The following is an 18,089-nucleotide window of genomic DNA, read 5'->3' as shown; positions in this document are numbered from 1 at the left end:
ATACTCAACTTCACTTGGTATAGATGGGATCTAAAATTTCCCCACAAGTGCCTGTGGAAAGGCTTGGCCCCTAACCTCTGGTGCTGCTGAGAGGGAGTATGACCTTTACTAGGTAGAGTCTTGGGCTGGAGAGATGGTTTAGCAATTAAGAGTATATACTGCTCTTGCAGAGAACTGGCTCAATTTCTCAAATCCACACGGGGCAGCTCACAACCATTTGAAAGTCCAGTTGCAGAATTACCCCATGCCTCTAACTTCTGCAAATACCTGTACTCAAACACACACACACACACACACACACACACACACACACACACACACACACACACAGTTAAAATTAAATATTTTTTAAAAGGCAAAGTCTAGCTGGAGGATGTTGGGTCATTAGAAACATGCCTTTAATGCTGGGTGGCACACACCTTTAATCCCAGCACTCAGGAGGCAAAGCCAGGAGGATCGCTGTGAGTTCGAGGCCAGCCTGGTCTACAGAGCGAGATCCAGGACAGGCACCAAAACTACACAGAGAGACCCTGTCTCGAAAAACAAAACAAACAAACAAACAAACATGCCTTTATTGGGGATATTGAGACTTGAATACCTTCTGATTCTCTCTGCTTCCATCTGCCACCTGCTCCCACCATGACAGAACCATGCCATGGGCCAGAATGCCACGGGGCCAACTGATCATGGGCTGAAAGCTTTGAAACCATGAACCAGGTAAATCTGTCATCGTATTAAGTTTATTTATTCCAGGGGTTTGTTACATAAATAAAAAGCTGAGTAATATACTATCTAGTGATCACTTCTTCCATAAGCCCATGAGAACCTAAAAGTGACTGTCTCTCAACTATTTAATACACTTGTCTATCATCAAACATTAAATTGCATCAAGTCAACCTACCTAATCCATCTACCAACTGCCTACTCTTCTCCATTTTCATTTATGCTGTGTCTCTCCTAAGCAATTCCTGCTTTCACATGAGACTGTCCTTCCTCAAATCTCACCCTCTCCTGCCCATTTAATACATTAAGCCTAAAGAATATTCTCAATATAACCATCTTCCTTGTGAAAGCCCTGACTAGCATTGTTCTGCCTTCAAACTGAAGCTTGGTTCTTGGATGCTGTTGATACTCTATTATCAGATCCTTACAGCTTTCCCCAGAGCCATTATTCAGAATTCTTTACCTTCCACACAACATATCAAACTATGAACTACTTTGAGTTCCCAAGCTGGTCATGCTGTCCTGTGTGGGCCTTAATCCATCCGTTGCCTGCAAAGGCCTCTTTCCCCATCCAATGGGCTGTTCTGGTCATCCTTTTAGACGTCCCTCCTCATGCCTTTCCCAAGGCTGAATCAGGGTCTCTTGTGGTTCCCTGCTCTTAACCTTCATCATAAATACTAACACACAATGTTACCATCATTTGCTGAAGCGTAGTATGGGAAGGAGGAGAGTCACAACATGCACTAGCATGTTGTACAATCCAGACATTAGAGACACACCATTATTCTCTGTTAAGTGATAAACCCAGTGTCTTTGATCTTTTATTCTTTGGCTTACTACTAGAGGATCCATGATCTTGGCTGTTTTCTTCCTTCGCTCTACATATCCACAAGTTTATTAACATTCCATCTAAATGTACCATCAAAGCTTGAACTTGCTCCTAAAGCCAGCAGAGAAATGAACAATGCCGAAAAGATACATAACATGTGACCTGCATGTCGAGTCTTCTGCTCCAACTCCAAGCTGACTACTGCCTGCATGAGAATCCCCAAACACAGGATCCTAGTAGGTTTGTGGCTCTACCAAAGACCTACTGGAATTTAGTTCTCCATATGGGAATTAACAACGACTCAGCCATATGCTGGATAAAATATGCATTAAGTAGAGTGCAATGGCTATTAATGAAACATTGATGCATCTGTTTATCTGGCCAATTATTTGAAAATAGCCTGGACCTTTTCCAGATGATGACTTCAGCTTGGCATTCTGTAGTGTGAAATCCATTGCTGGATTGTGCTACTGGGATGTTCTTTGTAGGTAAGTTGTTTTTCTGCATGCCAGAACAATTTTATTCTTTGGTGCCTTTCTCAAACAGTGGGTCCAGGGAAGGCTATCCATTTGACAGCAGTGAGGGATTAATTTAATACACTGAAAGGCTGCTCCCAAGGCTCCCATTTCCAAGCTCTCACTTTAGCAGATTCCCTATGTAATGCTCTTAGGCTTCAATACTCTGAATCACCACATTCCACTCTTCTCAATGTTTCCAGTAACTTTCTCATTCTTTATATTTTGTGCCCATTCATTACCCACAATAAATCTTATTTCAGTGCATGAGTCCATATGCCATTTCCTTAGTAACATTTTTCTGTAGCTTTTTAGCATTCTTGCACAATTCAGCCATTTTCACATTAAAAAAATAAAATATAACTTAAGTAGTTAGAGATGCTCAGTGGTTAAGAGCACTGGCTGCTCTTCCAGAGGACCTGGATTTGATTCCCATACCCTCATGACAGCTCACAACCCTCTGTCACTCTAGGTCCAGGAGACCCAGTGCCCTCTCCTGGCTACTGCAGGCACATAGTGTACACACATACATGCAGGCAAAACATCCCTACCCTCAAAATCAAAATAGTATTTAAAAAGAAACTTCTGAGCCTTCAGAAAAGTAAATAAAAACCAAAAGTGCTTTCTATTGTGTGACTGAACAGCCACATGCTCAGAAGATACTCATTCCTGTGAATAGTCATTTCCTCTTTCATCATTAATAAGTGTATAAATAAACACCATAGGCAATGTGATCAATAGCTAGCTCCATAAATTGGCAGTATGATTGGTATTAACCACGTGAATTTATATCTAGATGTAACAAAAACTGGACTGAATGATTTAACTGATAGAGGAAAGGACAGATGGAAGAGCAGACGTTTGTACACACGCATCCAGATCAGGTGACCCATTTCCTGACTTAAAGGAATCTGTAACAGGAGAGCCTTAGGAGAAGCCTTCCTGAAGTCTAGTGCCAGTCAAATTACTCAACTCTGCTCCTTTGGATACTGAATCTCAGTTCTACCAACCCAGTGCCCATATCAGTAGAAGTTTTATGAGCTTCTTTTGTACTTCCAAAAAATATGAGTCTGGGATATTAAAATTATTGCAGGGTTAGAGATGTAGCTTAGTGGTAGAGCATGTGCTTAGCATGCATGGACCCCTATAACCTCTGCATCTTCTCCAAATACCAATTCATGTAATGGTATAAACCCTTGTTAAAAACGAGAAAAGTATCTAGATGTGGTGATGCACTTCTAATACCCGAACTCAAAAGGCAGAAGCAGGGGCATCTCCATTTGAGGCTAGCCTGGTGTGTGTTTGTGTGTATTATTTACACACTACTGGTAAAATTTAACATAGATTAGGCACACCAAGAGACTGACATTAATAATAAATTAGGTCAAATTACAAGAACACACTGTAATGGAACTTACATAAAATGGCCTCTTGAAGCAAGGTGAGCATTACTATTTTCAGACGGTTGCTGAAGAGGAAGCTGGAGTTGAGGAAGCAGATAAGGGAAGTGTTGCTAGAGTTTTCCTGCCTGGCCCACAGTCAGGGCAAATCTCTCTCACCTGCCAGTCCCACAGCCTATCAGACCCAACCAAGTAAACACAGAGACTTGTATTGGTTTCAAACTGTATGGCCATGGCAGGCTTCTTGCTAACTGTTCTTTCAGCTTAAATTAATCCATTTTTATAAATCTATACCTTGCCACATGGCTCGTGGCTTACCGGTATCTTCACATTCTGTTTCTCATAGTGGCGGCTGGCAGTCTCTCTCTGACTCAGCCTTCCACTTCCCAGCTTTATTCTCCTCCTTGTCCCGCCTACACTTCCTGCCTAGCCAATGGCCAATCAGTGTTTTAATTATTGACTAATCAGCAACACATTTGACATATAGAACATCCCACAGCACTTCCCCCCTTTTTTTTTTTAAAAAAAAAAAGGAAGGTTTTAACCTTAACAAAGTAAAATTACATATAATTTGGGAATTTGGGCGTAGCTTCTCTTACTACTTCCTGCTGGAGGGGGGCGCTGTATCTTATGGGGATACAAAGAAAATTTTAGGATCATGGAAAAGTCCATGAGGGTGTATCGTCTGAGCCAGTTGCCTTCAAACCATTCTGGATGTTGGATCATCTGGGCCATGGTGTCATCGGAGACCTTTCAGGGGGTCTTGGCTGGTCAAACCTGATGTATCTTAATCTGGAACAAATCCATAGCCTTTGGCTTTCTGTGGGAACAAAAGCAGAGTCTCCTTTCCAAAGTAACATATCCTTATATCCAAATTTTGAAGTCAAGGCACCTTTAAAATACACATTTTGGCATAACTCAACAGCTTTTACAATCAAATATTTTTCTGCAGTTAAAAGTCCCAAAGACAACACAATGCAGATTCTCTGTGTAATATCCATTTTTACGTGGCTTATTTTTTATACTACCTTTACTGTCTCTTTAAAGACTTTATTTTTTAAAACTATGTTTCTATAACTCTATATATCATCTTTTTTGTCTCTTTCAAGCCTACGTATCTTTTACACACATTGTAAACTATTACATCTGAATCTGTCTTATTGTGAATCTATTGCCTTAAACTGCAGCAGCTGTGGCTGCTGGCTCCACCCACCTCAGCTTCCCAACATGGCCATGGTTTACCGCCAGCTCTGGGAGCTATCGGGGGTCTATGCTTTTAGCCAAGCAGCGTGTAGCCCAGAAACCTCCCCTTTTGCTCTGCACCAGCAAAGGCTAAATCCACCATGCAGCTCAAAGTGCCACTTGCAAAGGCCTCATTCCCACCATAGGCAGGTCGAGCACGCACGCTAGGAACCCACCAGTAGCTCAAACCAGCAGCTGCCGCTCATTTGAGAGAGACAATTAGGAACTGTTTTTAGCTCCGTTTTAGAATCTTTTCTCAGGTTTTTAGGTGGAAACTCTTGCCACCACGTTGGGCGCCATTTGTTGCTAGAGTTTTCCTGCCTGGCCCACAGTCAGGGCAAATCTCTCTCACCTGCCAGTCCCACAGCCTATCAGACCCAACCAAGTAAACACAGAGACTTGTATTGGTTTCAAACTGTATGGCCATGGCAGGCTTCTTGCTAACTGTTCTTTCAGCTTAAATTAATCCATTTTTATAAATCTATACCTTGCCACATGGCTCGTGGCTTACCGGTATCTTCACATTCTGTTTCTCATAGTGGCGGCTGGCAGTCTCTCTCTGACTCAGCCTTCCACTTCCCAGCTTTATTCTCCTCCTTGTCCCGCCTACACTTCCTGCCTAGCCAATGGCCAATCAGTGTTTTAATTATTGACTAATCAGCAACACATTTGACATATAGAACATCCCACAGCAGGGAAGATTATGACATTCATACTTTTACATGTGTTTACAGCTCTGGAGAGAAGTCCTCAGAAAGGCTGAGGCCGGCGGTGTGTACTGCCACTCTGAGCATATCATCCTTCTGAAGTGCATGTTTCCTGTTTCCTCCATGGAACACCAGCATCTTGGACCAGGGCAAACATGACCTGATAAATCAGAATGGATTCTAGATCTAGACTAGTGTTCGGCATGAAGTAGATGCTCGATAAATGGTTATTGGACATTAACCGAAGGGAAAATACTTTCTCTCTGGCCCTGATGTGGTCTGTTAGATGCAGGAGAGAATTATGATCACAAGGTTTTAGAAGTTTGAGAGGAGGATGTAGAGAAGAGAGAGAAGGGAAAGAGAAGGGACAGAACTGGGAGGGAAAGAGGGGGGACGGACGTGGGGGAGGAGAGAGGAGACAGAAGAAGGGAGAGAATGGGGGGGAGGATACGAAGTCATAAGGATGCTGAATGTAGAATGTCCAGCTCCACGTATTGGTAATTGTTACAGCATATTCTGCCTCTGACTGAATGTTCCACAAACACGTAATTAAGGTAATCTTCCTCACAGGGGGTGCGGGAGAAGCCAAGCTGCAACATGTTTTGAACAGCTGGGGAACAGCAGAAATACTGGAGGGAGAAAACCACACACAACATCCTGTGTGCTGGTGTTTTCGTAGAATTTAAAAATAAATGCCAAGCGATGGAACACAATCATTGTGAGGGACCAAATTGGAATCTGTGCTGCCTTAGTTGTTCAAGGGACAGAAGATTCTAGATGCTACCTTGGCAATGAAATAGAGCAACTGCTGTGTACATTGCTAGCTCATGAGGGTAGCCAGGATTCAGAACATCACAGTGTGGGGAAGGAAATCTCCACAGGCCCTGCTTTTACATGTATATTTAGAGTTCGTGGGCTGGACAGATGGCTCAGCAGTTAGAGCGCTAGCTGTTCTTGCAAAGGATCCAGGTTCCATTCCCAGCATTCTTGTGATGTCTTACAACTCCTGCCCCCCAAGAGCCAATGCTCTCTTCTCTCCTCCATGGGCACCAGGCACACGCATGCTGCCCAGACATACACGCACGCAAAACTCATATACATAACATAAAAATAAAGATCATAAAGTGTCTTCATTAGACTCTTCTCAATGGGACATTTCTAGCTCTTCTGAATGTAATTTTGCACATGCACGAGCACACACACACACACACACACACACACACACACACACAGATCCACAGACTTCCTCCCAGCTTTTAGCCTGTGCTGAACTGTCATCATGACCAAGTACACTGCATTCCTTGTTTGGGGTCATGTGGTATCTCACTGGACAAGTCCCAAGGCCTTCACTTATCATCCCTCTTGTCTGCCCACTCAGCGGCCCCCATCATTGGGTGCAGTGGTTTGGGAAAGCACCTTTTGCCCTTTCTACTCTCCTCAGAAAGGGTTCACAGGCTGCGATTCTGGATGTTTATGGAGTCACTTCCTGTTTCATCAACTGTTCTCATCCCTCAGGTGTCAAACACACCCATGCTCCCTGCGCATCCCTTCTATTATCATAAAACAATACAGCCAATGCCTGCCTGGGGCTCCAGGCTCCCCTGTCCTGAGAGAAGAGCACACTCAGTCTGCAGGTTGGTGCCCTGTAAGAATCCCCCAGTCAGTGAGTGAGAGACAGACGCAGTCCTTCCTCCTGGGCTTGCCAGTGGTGAGGTTCATTTCTCGATCCCTTAGTTCTGGTGTCTCAGCAGGACTGGACTGGCTCCGGGCCCTTAGATGCCCTGGGTTACAGGGTCCAAATGCTCATGTCACTCACCCCCCTTTTCCGGAGTCATTCTTGTGTTCTCTTCCTTGTTGACTGAGGTTGACCTTCAGACAATCTACTTGCTGCTGAGTCTTTAACTCAGTGTCTCTTTGAGAGAGAAACAATGAAGCAGAGCAGAGGGGAAACATCTCTGATAAATAAAAACAAGGTTCATTAGGATCCAGTTAATTAAGAACCAGTGATATTCACAAGTTCTTCTAAGCATGTTTCCTAATGTATTTATGCAAGAATGATATTTGAAAATGAACAGCACCCTTCCATAAATTCACTCATGATGTTTTCTTAAGGAAGACATTTTCTTCCTCACAGGAGACTTTCAATGGTGTTAAATACTAAAAAACTAAAGCTGATGTGATTTAGAGAAAACAAGATCCCAAGCTGGAATTAAACAGGGCTGGGTGGGAGAGAAGGGCCTACTTTTAAATGCTGATCTCCTACTGGCAATTTGAGGGCCCGCCCAGAGCAGTTTGTCCACAGAATCAAGTGACATGTCTGATCCTTTGCTGTAGATTTTGTGTCCTGAGAAATAGATATGACACTCATTCTAAAATAAACTGAAAATTAACGCTTCACAAAATAGTCACAGTTCTATACTTTAGTCACTTTATTACTACTGTTGCACAACAAGGTCATGAAATGTTTATTAAAAATACACCTAAGGGCTGGAGAGATGGCTCAGAGGTTAAGAGCACTGGCTGCTCCTCCAGAGGTCCTGAGTTCAATTCCCAGCAACCACATGGTGGCTCACAACCATCTATGAGATCTGGTGCCCTCTTCAGGCCTGCAGGCAACATGCAGGCAGAACATCCTAGACATAATAAATCTCAAAAAAAAAAAAAGAAAAAAAGAAAGAAAGAAAGAAAAAAAAAAGGAGAAAAATACACCTGGTTTGTAATCATTCTATCCCCACGTTTAACCTGTGTTCAGATGTGGGCCAGACAAAGTCACATTAACTTGTTTCTGGTTTCTGAATTTCACCAGGACTCTAACAAGCAGACCTGACTTAGACATTACACGCACATAGGGTCTGCCGGGGCAATGAAATGCATTTACCATGCCCCTTGCCATCTGTCCCTGCAACCAAACCAGAAGATGATGCTGTTGCAGCACCAATGCTTGACCTGGAGTAACCTCTTACAGGTTTGAAGAAAGGCTTTCCAATTGAAGAGTGAAGAAACTGAACAGAAAACTATACCTAGAAGGAGGGGAAACTCTTCTTAGCTCTCATGGTTACTCTGTTTTACTCATTGCTAGCCAGATAGCTGCCATTGATGATCTACAAAGAAAAAAACCTTAACTAAAATTATTCAAACTTTTCTCATACTCTGCTCTGAACAAACATGACTGACATATCCTTTCCTGGGGATAAAACCTTGGGTCAGAAGGATGGCTCAGCTGGTAAAGAGTACCTGTCACCAAGCTTGATGACCTCATCCCAGGACCCACATGGTGGGAGGAGAGAACGAACTCCTACAAGTTGTCCTCTGACCACACACACACACACCACACACACACACACACACACACACACACACACACACACACACACACCACACACACACACACACACACAGACACCACACACACACACACATACACACACCACACACACACACACAGACACACACACACACACACCACACACACACACACACACAGACACCACACACACACCACACATACACACCACACACACACACACCACACCACACACACACCACACACAGACACCACACCACACACACACACACAGACACCACACACACACACACACACACACAGACACCACACCACACACACACACAGACACCACACCACACACACACACACACACACCACACCACACACACACACACAGACACCACACACACACCACACATACACACCACACCACACACACACACACACACACCACACACAGACACCACACACACACCACACATACACACCACACCACACACACACACACACACACACACACCACACCACACACACACACACACAGACACCACACACACACCACACACACACACACACACACACCACACCACACACACACACACACAGACACCACACACACACCACACATACACACCACACCACACACACACACACACACACACACACACACACAGACACCACACACACACCACACATACACACCACACACACACACACACACACACGCACACACCACACCACACACACACACACACACCACACACACACCACACATACACACCACATCACACACACACACACACACACACACACACACACACACACCACACCACACACACACACACACACACACACCACACCACACACACACACACACACACAGACACCACACACACACCACACATACACACCACACCACACACACACACACACACACACACACACACCAGACCACACCACACACACACACCACACATATACACATACACCACACAAGAGTAAATAAATGCAATAAAAAGTATCTTAAAAATTTTTGGACTTGTTCTAGAATTTTTCAAGTTACACCCGGAAAATCATCAAATAGCTCCTTCATTGACTCTTTAAAATGTCCACCACATTCTAAGAATCTCACAGAAGGTCTGGGGTCAAGTTGTCAGTGCTTACCCAGCAAGCAAAGCCCTGGATTCAATTCCCAGCACTACATAAAACCAGACAGGGCAGCACACACCTGCAATCCTAGCAATTCGGAGGTGAATGCAGAAGGCTCAGCCATTTAGGTCATCCTTGACTACATAGCAAATCTGAGACCAGCCTGGAGTACCTGAGACCATTCTCAAACAGAACAGGAGAACAGGAGAACACAACCACCGCTCCCTGTCTAAACAGAATGACCATCAAAACTGAGTCACTTCCTGTTGATGTTTCTCTCCGCTGCACCCACCCAGTACAGGCCACATCGAGACTTACAAGTCTGCCATGGGGGCAGAGGAGGAAGTCAGCTTCCTAGCTCCTCATCCACTCTCTAGCTACAGCCCTCCCATTTCAGGTCCCTTCACGGAGGAAGCAGATGATTTGAGAAGAGCAATGGGGACTATGGAGACTGTTTTAGCTGGTACCATCTATCATCTGTGGACTCCAGGCATGACTGATGTCCACAGCTAATTCTTCTCTGTGGGATACCTGCATGGGTTCCTCAGAAATCCTCAACTGGGAACTTATACCCGATGGGGAAATGCCTTCCCCACAACTGAAGACTCCTTCCCCACTCCTGCAAGATTTTGGCTTCTGTCCCTCTGCCCAGGCTCTAGGACATAGCTTGAACAAGATGGTTTTTAAAATAAACCAGGAAATTTTCCTCTCACAGCCTCCCTATGTGTGGCAAGCACCCACCCCTCAGAGCAGCTGGCTCTGAGTTGGCTTCTCCACCCACCCCTCCCGTGTCCATGACCTTCTGTCTTTAGATGTCTGCTGGCGACCATCTAACACCAGTCCTTAGCTTCCAAACTCCATGGCACATGGGGCATATCCCTAAATTTCCATTTTAAAGTTTCTCTCATTGAGTTGAGGTCAGATGGAGACATGTACTCCTGTCCTTGTGGAGGCAAGCGGTATACACCACAGTCCTTCAGCCACAGCCCTCCTCCACCCTATGCCCATCCAGGGGTGAAAGGTGAACTCTGAACAGTCTCTCCTAATGTCTTATTGAGGTCTGCATTCTGCTATACCACCCTCCATCTTTCTCTCACTGTCTCTGTCTCTGTGTGTGTGTGTGTTTGTGTGTGTGTGTGTGTGTGTGTGTGTGTGTGTGTGTGTGTGTGTGTGTTTGTGTCTCATATTTGGGCATTTGGGTACCTACCTCATTATTCACAGCTTTTGTAAAGTCAGCCAAAACTGAGGCAGAAAAAGTCTCCATTTAAACACTGTACAATAGCATGAAATTTAATAAGAGCATAATGAGAGGAATGGGGCTGTCTTGACTGGAAACTCTCAAAGGAGAATGCTGTTTGGAGCGAGTTCCATGAGAGGAAAGACTGGAATGCTGTTAAAGCATCCCCGTTACAGAGGAGAGTTTCCTTTAATTGTTCTAAAGATGGAAGAAAATTAAACAAAGCCAGTGAGATGGAAAGCCCACCTATAACCGCCCCCCCCCCCCCCAGTGCGAATCCAAAATATGCACTGAAGCCCCCAGAATGGAAAACATGTGCTGTGTGGGCAAATACAGAGACAAGGGGTGAGCTTGGCTTCTCAGAGGCTTAGGTGGAGGAAAGAAGAAATAAAGAAAATGAAAGAGGAGAAACAGAGCATTTGCAGCAGGTTTTCGGGGTAGGGACAGCCATGGAACCAGAACCTGCGAAGTTACCCAGAATGCTGAGCAGCAGGGTTGGTCAAGTGAGAGATTTAAGAAGCCTGCTGGTTCCTGAGCAGCCACCTTCTAGACTGACTGTGGAGCAACTCACTATTGAAATAGAGTGACAGCCACAATCAAGTCACCTTTCTAGTCATCGGTTCTGCTAGCTTAAGTCTAATTGGACAAATATTTAGATAGATATTTCTGAAGCTCGGTTTATTATCATCATGATGCTAATGAGCTGCTTACAATCAGGCCTGAGACAACAGCCCAGCACTAGAGAGCGCACTAGGCAAAGGCAGTCACTTACTGTGAATTGTCTTTCTTTCTTCCTGTGGTCCTGACTCACACCTTTCCTTCTGACCACCTCAAGTCAACAGATGGTGGTTAAATTGAAAATAAATTCAATAAAACTCACTATGACAGGCTTCCACCATGGTACTACAAAATTAGACAAGCTGTGTAGAGGCAGAAGCAGAGGCTACAGACTTGACCCTCCGCTAACAAGCACAGCGGTCTTCAGCTCTGAGCACGGCATTTAAAGAGGGATTGAGGGTTCTAAGCATAAAAGAGGGAGAGGAGGAAGCCACATCTCACCTGAAGAATTATTTTCTGAAGTTAGCATGGTTTTCTGGAACAAGAAACATTTCGATGGGGATGTGAGAGGGCTATCTAGCCTGAAAGGACCAATATTTGGAAGAATTCAACGTTTCCAGTGAGTCCTGAGCTGATGTTGGACAACAAAAAGCAGGAGATGTGGGTCAAGAGAGATCCAGGTAGTTTCTCTTCCCTGTCCAGCTGTGAGATCTTAGACACGTTGTTTACTTTCCTGGCTGTTAGTTCATCAGATCTGCAAAATGAAGAGATAAAATTATCAGTACCCGGGGCTGGAGAGATGCTCAGAGGTTAGGAGTGCTTGCTGTTCTCCCAGAGGACCGAGTTCAGTTCCCAGCACCCAAGTTAGATGGCTCACAAGTGCCTGTAACTCCAGTTCTGGGAGATCTGATGCCCTCTTCTGGCCTCTATGGGTACCTGCATTTAAAAAGCCCCCACACACCCTCTGCTGTGTGCATGCGTGTGTGTGTGTGTGTGTGTGTGTGTGTGTGTGTGTGTGTGTGTGTGACAGTCAAAAGTTTCTAGGAAAATTTTAGCCTAATATGCAGAAGGCGTTTCAACCACCACCAAAGCTCAGATGCTAACAGACCCTACGACAGGTGTTCCACATGCCATCTCCAATCTTTGCAGGTGTTCAAGTGGAAATTGAGCACCATTTAGATTGATACGCCATAGTAGATGGCATTTAAGACATTCGGACTGTACTGGTCTGTACAGTCTTTGAGATCACCTCCACGGCTGAGAATAAACAAATCTACAAGCCTGGCATAGTAAAAGTGCATACCTTTAATCCCAGGACTCAGGAGGCAGAGGCAGGAGGATTGCTGAAATTTAGAGCCAGTCTAGAATAAATAGTAAGTTCCAGACCATCTGGAGCTACCTAGAATCTGTTTGTAAACAAACAGACAAGCACAATGGTTCTATAATTATCATGAGTGCTTGCTACAAATTAAAACTAAAAGTTCACACGCACAATTATTAAGTACAGCATTGTTTTTACCTCCATCCTTTGTCTGGGTATCTGGGAACAAATAAAAAGGATTGGAAAATAACAACTTGGGAATATAAAATATAGAAGTTGCTTATGACACCTGAAAAGGAGATATTCCAGCAGTGCCTGTAATTTTTTAAGATTTATTTTGTCATTTTATTTGTGTATGTGCACCATATGCATGCATGCAGTACCCACATATATCAGAAGAGGACATCAGGTCCCCTGGAAATGGAGTTAGGGAAGGTCATGAACCATCATGTAGGTGCCCAAGTCCTCTGCAAGAGCAACCCATGCTCTTCACCAGTGAGCCATCCCTCTAGCTCCCTGCATGTAATTTTTTTAAAAGAAAAGTGTTGGTCCAGACTGATTTTTCTATAGCTTTAAGAGAATCTCTTATTTCCTCAGAAACTGTTCTTCTAGATTAGGCCATACTTTTTAAAAAGCATTATAAGGCTTATGAGGTATTGGCCTCTCACAGAAGCCTGTGCTTGGAGGGGTGTTTTGGAGGAAGGCACTTCTGTTCCTCCATGAGTGGGAAGGAAACAGCTTAAACACTTCTGCTGTAGAGGTGCCACGGGGTGACTTAATCAAGCAGAGGCCACGCCTTAGCCTACCTCCCAGTGACAGTAAAGCTGATGCCAGGTGGCTCGTTCACATGCAGAAAACACAATGTCTTACTACAAACACCGGATTAGTTTTTAGTAATCTAAAAACTAGGGAGATGAAACGGCCATTGTTGTGGTGTGGCATGCTTTGACAAACATGTTCATTTCTCAGACACCCTGTGTCTTAGTTAGGGTTTCTATTGCTACAACGAAACACCATGATCAAAAAGCAAATTGGGGAGAAAAAGGTTTATTTGGCTTACACTTCAGCCTTGCTGTTCATCACTGAAGGCAGTAAGGACAGGAATTCAAACAGGGCAGGATCCCAGAGGCAAGAGCTGATGTAGAGGCCAAAGAGATGCTGCTTACTGACTTGCTTCCCCTGGAATGCTCAATCTGCTTTCTTATAGAACCCAGGACCAGCAGCCCAAGAATGGCACCACCCACCGTGGGCTGGGCCCGCCCTCCCCCATTGATCACTAATTGAGAATACCTTACAGCTGGATCTCATGGAGGCATTTCCTCACTGATGTGCCTTCTTCTCTGATGACTCTAGCTTGTGTCAAGTTGACACACAAAACCAGCCAGTACCCCCTAGAAGTAATTTAAGTCTCTATGCCCTCAGTGCCCACACAAGAGTGTGACGAGTGGCCACAGCACACTTAGTCTGGTTCTTTCAGCCATGCCTGAACCTTGAGAAAGGTGAATGGCAGGTGGTGCACTCTCATATATTCTAGTAATAATTTTGTAACTCTCCCCAAAATAATTACTAATTTTCTATTTCTAACTTGACCAGAAGTTTTTGTAGCTTTTTCATTATATTTTGTGTGTATGAGTGTTTGTCTACATGTACGTAAGTGCACTTCATGCATACCTGGTGCCTGCAGGGGGCAGTTGAGAACACTGAACCTCCAGGAACTGGAATTATGGATAATTGTGAGCCATCATGTGGGTGCTGGAATCCAAACCCAGGTCCTCTGCAAGAGCAGCCAGGGCTCTTAACCACTGAGTCATCTCTCCAGCCCTGTGAACCAGGATCTTTCATTTTTATCTGATACATTAAATTTGAATCTGTGGTGCATTTAATTCTCAATTGTTCCTACTGAAAAAATTTAAGTTATGGAAAAATGAATTTATAGTGGGACTGGTAGGTTTTGCTATCTCGTTACTCCGAGATTCTCAAAGTATTTTTGTCCCTCTGACAAGGCTTACTCCAAAAGGAGATGTAACCTGTGCTCATACTTCATTATTCCCTTCCCAGGCTCTGGCAGAACTGGTAGGAAAGGCCCTTAGTTAGGGTCTGTGGAGGTTCCAAGAGAGAAAAAGAACAGAAAATGGTCACAGCCACCTGTGTTGTGGGGAGCGCCATCTTCCCAGGTGGCACAGACAGAGACCTTTATGATAAATGACACCTGATGCGAAGATTTTGAAAAACCAGTTTTTAGCTTATGAGTCGTGGATGATTGGGCGTTGCTGACATGGATGAAGCTTGGAAGAGCCAGACCAGTTCTCTCCTGTGTCTGAGGATTCAATGATCTCTCTTGATCCCCACCAGGATTGATTCCCACCAGCCAAGACACTGTGATGTTCGATGCCACAGACACCCAGGAAGCTGTGGGAGACACTTGATCCCTAAGATGATTCTGTGGTGGGAAACTAAGGCTCACCTAAGCAAAGGCTGCCACCTCGCTGCTCCTACCTTCCCCATCCTACCCCTCGCTTATGATTATCCTGCATCAGTTTCCTGTGGCTGCTGGAGTATATTCCCACTACCTGGCAGCTAAAAGTCATGGAAGTTATTCTCTCACATTTACAGAGGCCAGAAGGCCTAAGTCAGTATTGCTTACCTGATGTTCTCGCATGTACTCACAGGTACTGTCTCAGAGAAGGTTCCACTCTTGCCTTTTCAGAGCCTGGTAATTGTCCATGCTTCTTGGCTTATGGTCACATCATACCACCTCTGCCTCATGACCACTCAGTTTCCTCCTCAGCTTTCCTGTTATGTAGAACAGTGGGATTACATTAAAGACCATATGAAAACTCCTTATAACCTCTCCCCTCAACATCCTTCAATTAGTCACGCTGCAACATTCCTAGTCACATTGATGGAGTCCAAGGATTAGATCATAAACGCCTCCTGAGACATTATTCAGCTGCGTATCTCATAGAAATGCTCCTGGCTGCTGGCAAGCCTTCTCTCCATTAAAAAAGGCAAAGAGAAGGAAAAAGGGCTTTAGCAAAGGTGGCTCAGCAGGCAAGGGGGCTTGCCACCAAGCCCAGTGACCCAAGTTCAATCCCCAGACCCCACACGGTAGAAGGCGAGAACAGGCTCCTAAAAGCTGTCTTCCGGCCTCCGCACAGAGCCATGCCACATATGCACCCATACCCAAACACATAGAAAGTAAAGAAAGAAAAGGGGGAGAAGTAAAGAAAGAAAAAGGAAAGGAAAGAAAGCCTAAACGTTCTTTTGAAAAATAGCAGCTAGCAAAATTTACCTTACTTCACGGTATGATGGTCATGATATTATTTTTGTGGGTTTTTGTTTGTTTGGTTGTTTGGTTTGGTTTTATGTGCCTTGCTATGTAGCCTGTACCCTTGTCTGGTATTTGATATGTAGGCCAGGTTGAACTCGAACTCACAGCAACCCTCTTGCTTCAGTTTCCTTGTTTTCAGAAATGTCTGTCTGGAAGAACATTAAGGACCGTGGCTTGGCAGTCTTCTCGGGGTCAGGATTTGACTAGATCTAAAGGGAACCCCCGGGAAAGACTGTGAGAGAGCAGGGAATGAGCCGGAAGGTCAGAGAAGGAGCACACTACCAAACGGACAACCCGGCACAAGCCTCCCACGGAACTCGGGAGCCGTGAGAAAGCTGGCCATGCACCCACTACAGCAGTGTGAAACGGGCCACAGACAGCCTGAGTCCCATGCCTTGCAGTTTGCCTTCCTTGTTGGGTGAGTGTGGTCCAGCAGCCCCGTGAGGTTCCCAGACGAGGGGACTGTTGCCTCAACCAGACGTTAGTGTTCAGGAGCAAATTCCTCAAGGTATCTCCTGCATCTACCACAGAACCACACCCTCTATCCGGTTACCTCAGGGATAATTATAAAAGCCCACATTTGGACTCAGAGTCAAGTTTATCAGCTCATATTTTTATGTCTAATCTTTCTACAATGGACATTATAAAAGGTTTTATAAGTGAGGATGTAGGCGAGAGTCCCAAAGTCACACAGCTTGTCCAGGATCCCGTCACCTATGGATAACAGCAGGTGTAAGTCCTGGATTGTATGTGAATGCTTAGCTGAGCCTGGGATGCCCACCCCCTGGGCTCACCTGACAATTGTCTGTGGTGTAGCTGAAAAGATAATTTTTTAGAAAAACAGAATATGTAAGTCAAAATGATTACTCTAAATGTTAAGAAGAAAAAACAAAAGATGAGGAAAGATGGGGAAACAGGAGGTGCCTTCTCATACACCTGAGAGATAGGAAGGTAATATCGGTGTGTAACAGATGGGAGAGAGTGCAAAAATATGCACATATGTGGAAAGACAGTGAGAGATTTTACCTTAAAATTAAGAGGTAGAAGTCCAAACAAGAAGTTTTATTGGACATGGTAGAGAATCTAATGAAGACAGTTGTGCAATTTCCAGATCCTATGAACAGGAAGAGCCAAGGGTGAACCCAGACCAGAGCCAACCTCCTGCTCAGAGCTGGAGAGAAGGAACAGGAACTGGCCAGGCGCCTCCTGTGAGAAGCGCTCTGTGTTGGTCACAGCTGCTGGGAGAGATATCGTGTTCTATGGTGAGGAAAATTGGATTTTCAACTCCATCAATTCTGTCTCATATACAAGTTAATGCCAATGAGAGGAATTAGGAGGGAGCAAGAGCTTCAGGGCGGGGAAGGGGTTAGGATCCCCAGGGAAATGTCCAGGGATGCAAGCATGAAGGGAGGTACCTGGGATATTGACAGTTGGTCAAGTGCAAGAGCAGCCTCGGGTCATGGGAGAGAGCCGGCGTGGCTGTGAGCTTTACAGTGGGCGCACTGGGGTGATGCTGCCTCCCGGCCAGCCCTGAGACAGTAAGTGTTCCCGGGGTGGGTGGATTTCTCTGTTTGACAGATGATACAACCAGGACTGAGTCAGTCAAAGAACCGGCACCAACTGGGAAAGGCAGGAGGTGACGAAAGCTGAGGGCCTGGGGCTGAACCCCCCAGTCTGCAGTACCAGAAAGCAATGTGCAAGCATGCAGGTACAGAACCTCTCCCACCAGGACAGCAACCAGGAGTCTGGGGCCCAGAGGACACGTGGAAGTCAGATCAGTCGTGGATGGGC

At 45.0% G+C, this 18,089-nt stretch overlaps 1 long non-coding RNA gene across 1 annotated transcript; it reads right to left on the bottom strand.

Annotated features, from left to right (window-relative positions):
• Positions 1-389: 389 nt before the first annotated feature.
• Positions 390-16,102, bottom strand: LOC128104418 (uncharacterized). Its single transcript, XR_008215993.1, has 3 exons — positions 14,639-16,102; positions 12,148-12,400; positions 390-7,371 (listed from the first exon to the last, which is right to left on the bottom strand). It is a non-coding gene; the product is annotated as an uncharacterized LOC128104418 (long non-coding RNA).
• Positions 16,103-18,089: the final 1,987 nt, after the last annotated feature.

This window comes from Peromyscus californicus, unplaced genomic scaffold, assembly GCF_007827085.1.
Source record: "Peromyscus californicus insignis strain IS unplaced genomic scaffold, ASM782708v3 Scaffold_8__1_contigs__length_139910024, whole genome shotgun sequence".
Classification (NCBI taxonomy): Eukaryota; Metazoa; Chordata; class Mammalia; order Rodentia; family Cricetidae; genus Peromyscus; species Peromyscus californicus.
This window is presented reverse-complemented; position numbering and strand designations above follow the sequence as displayed.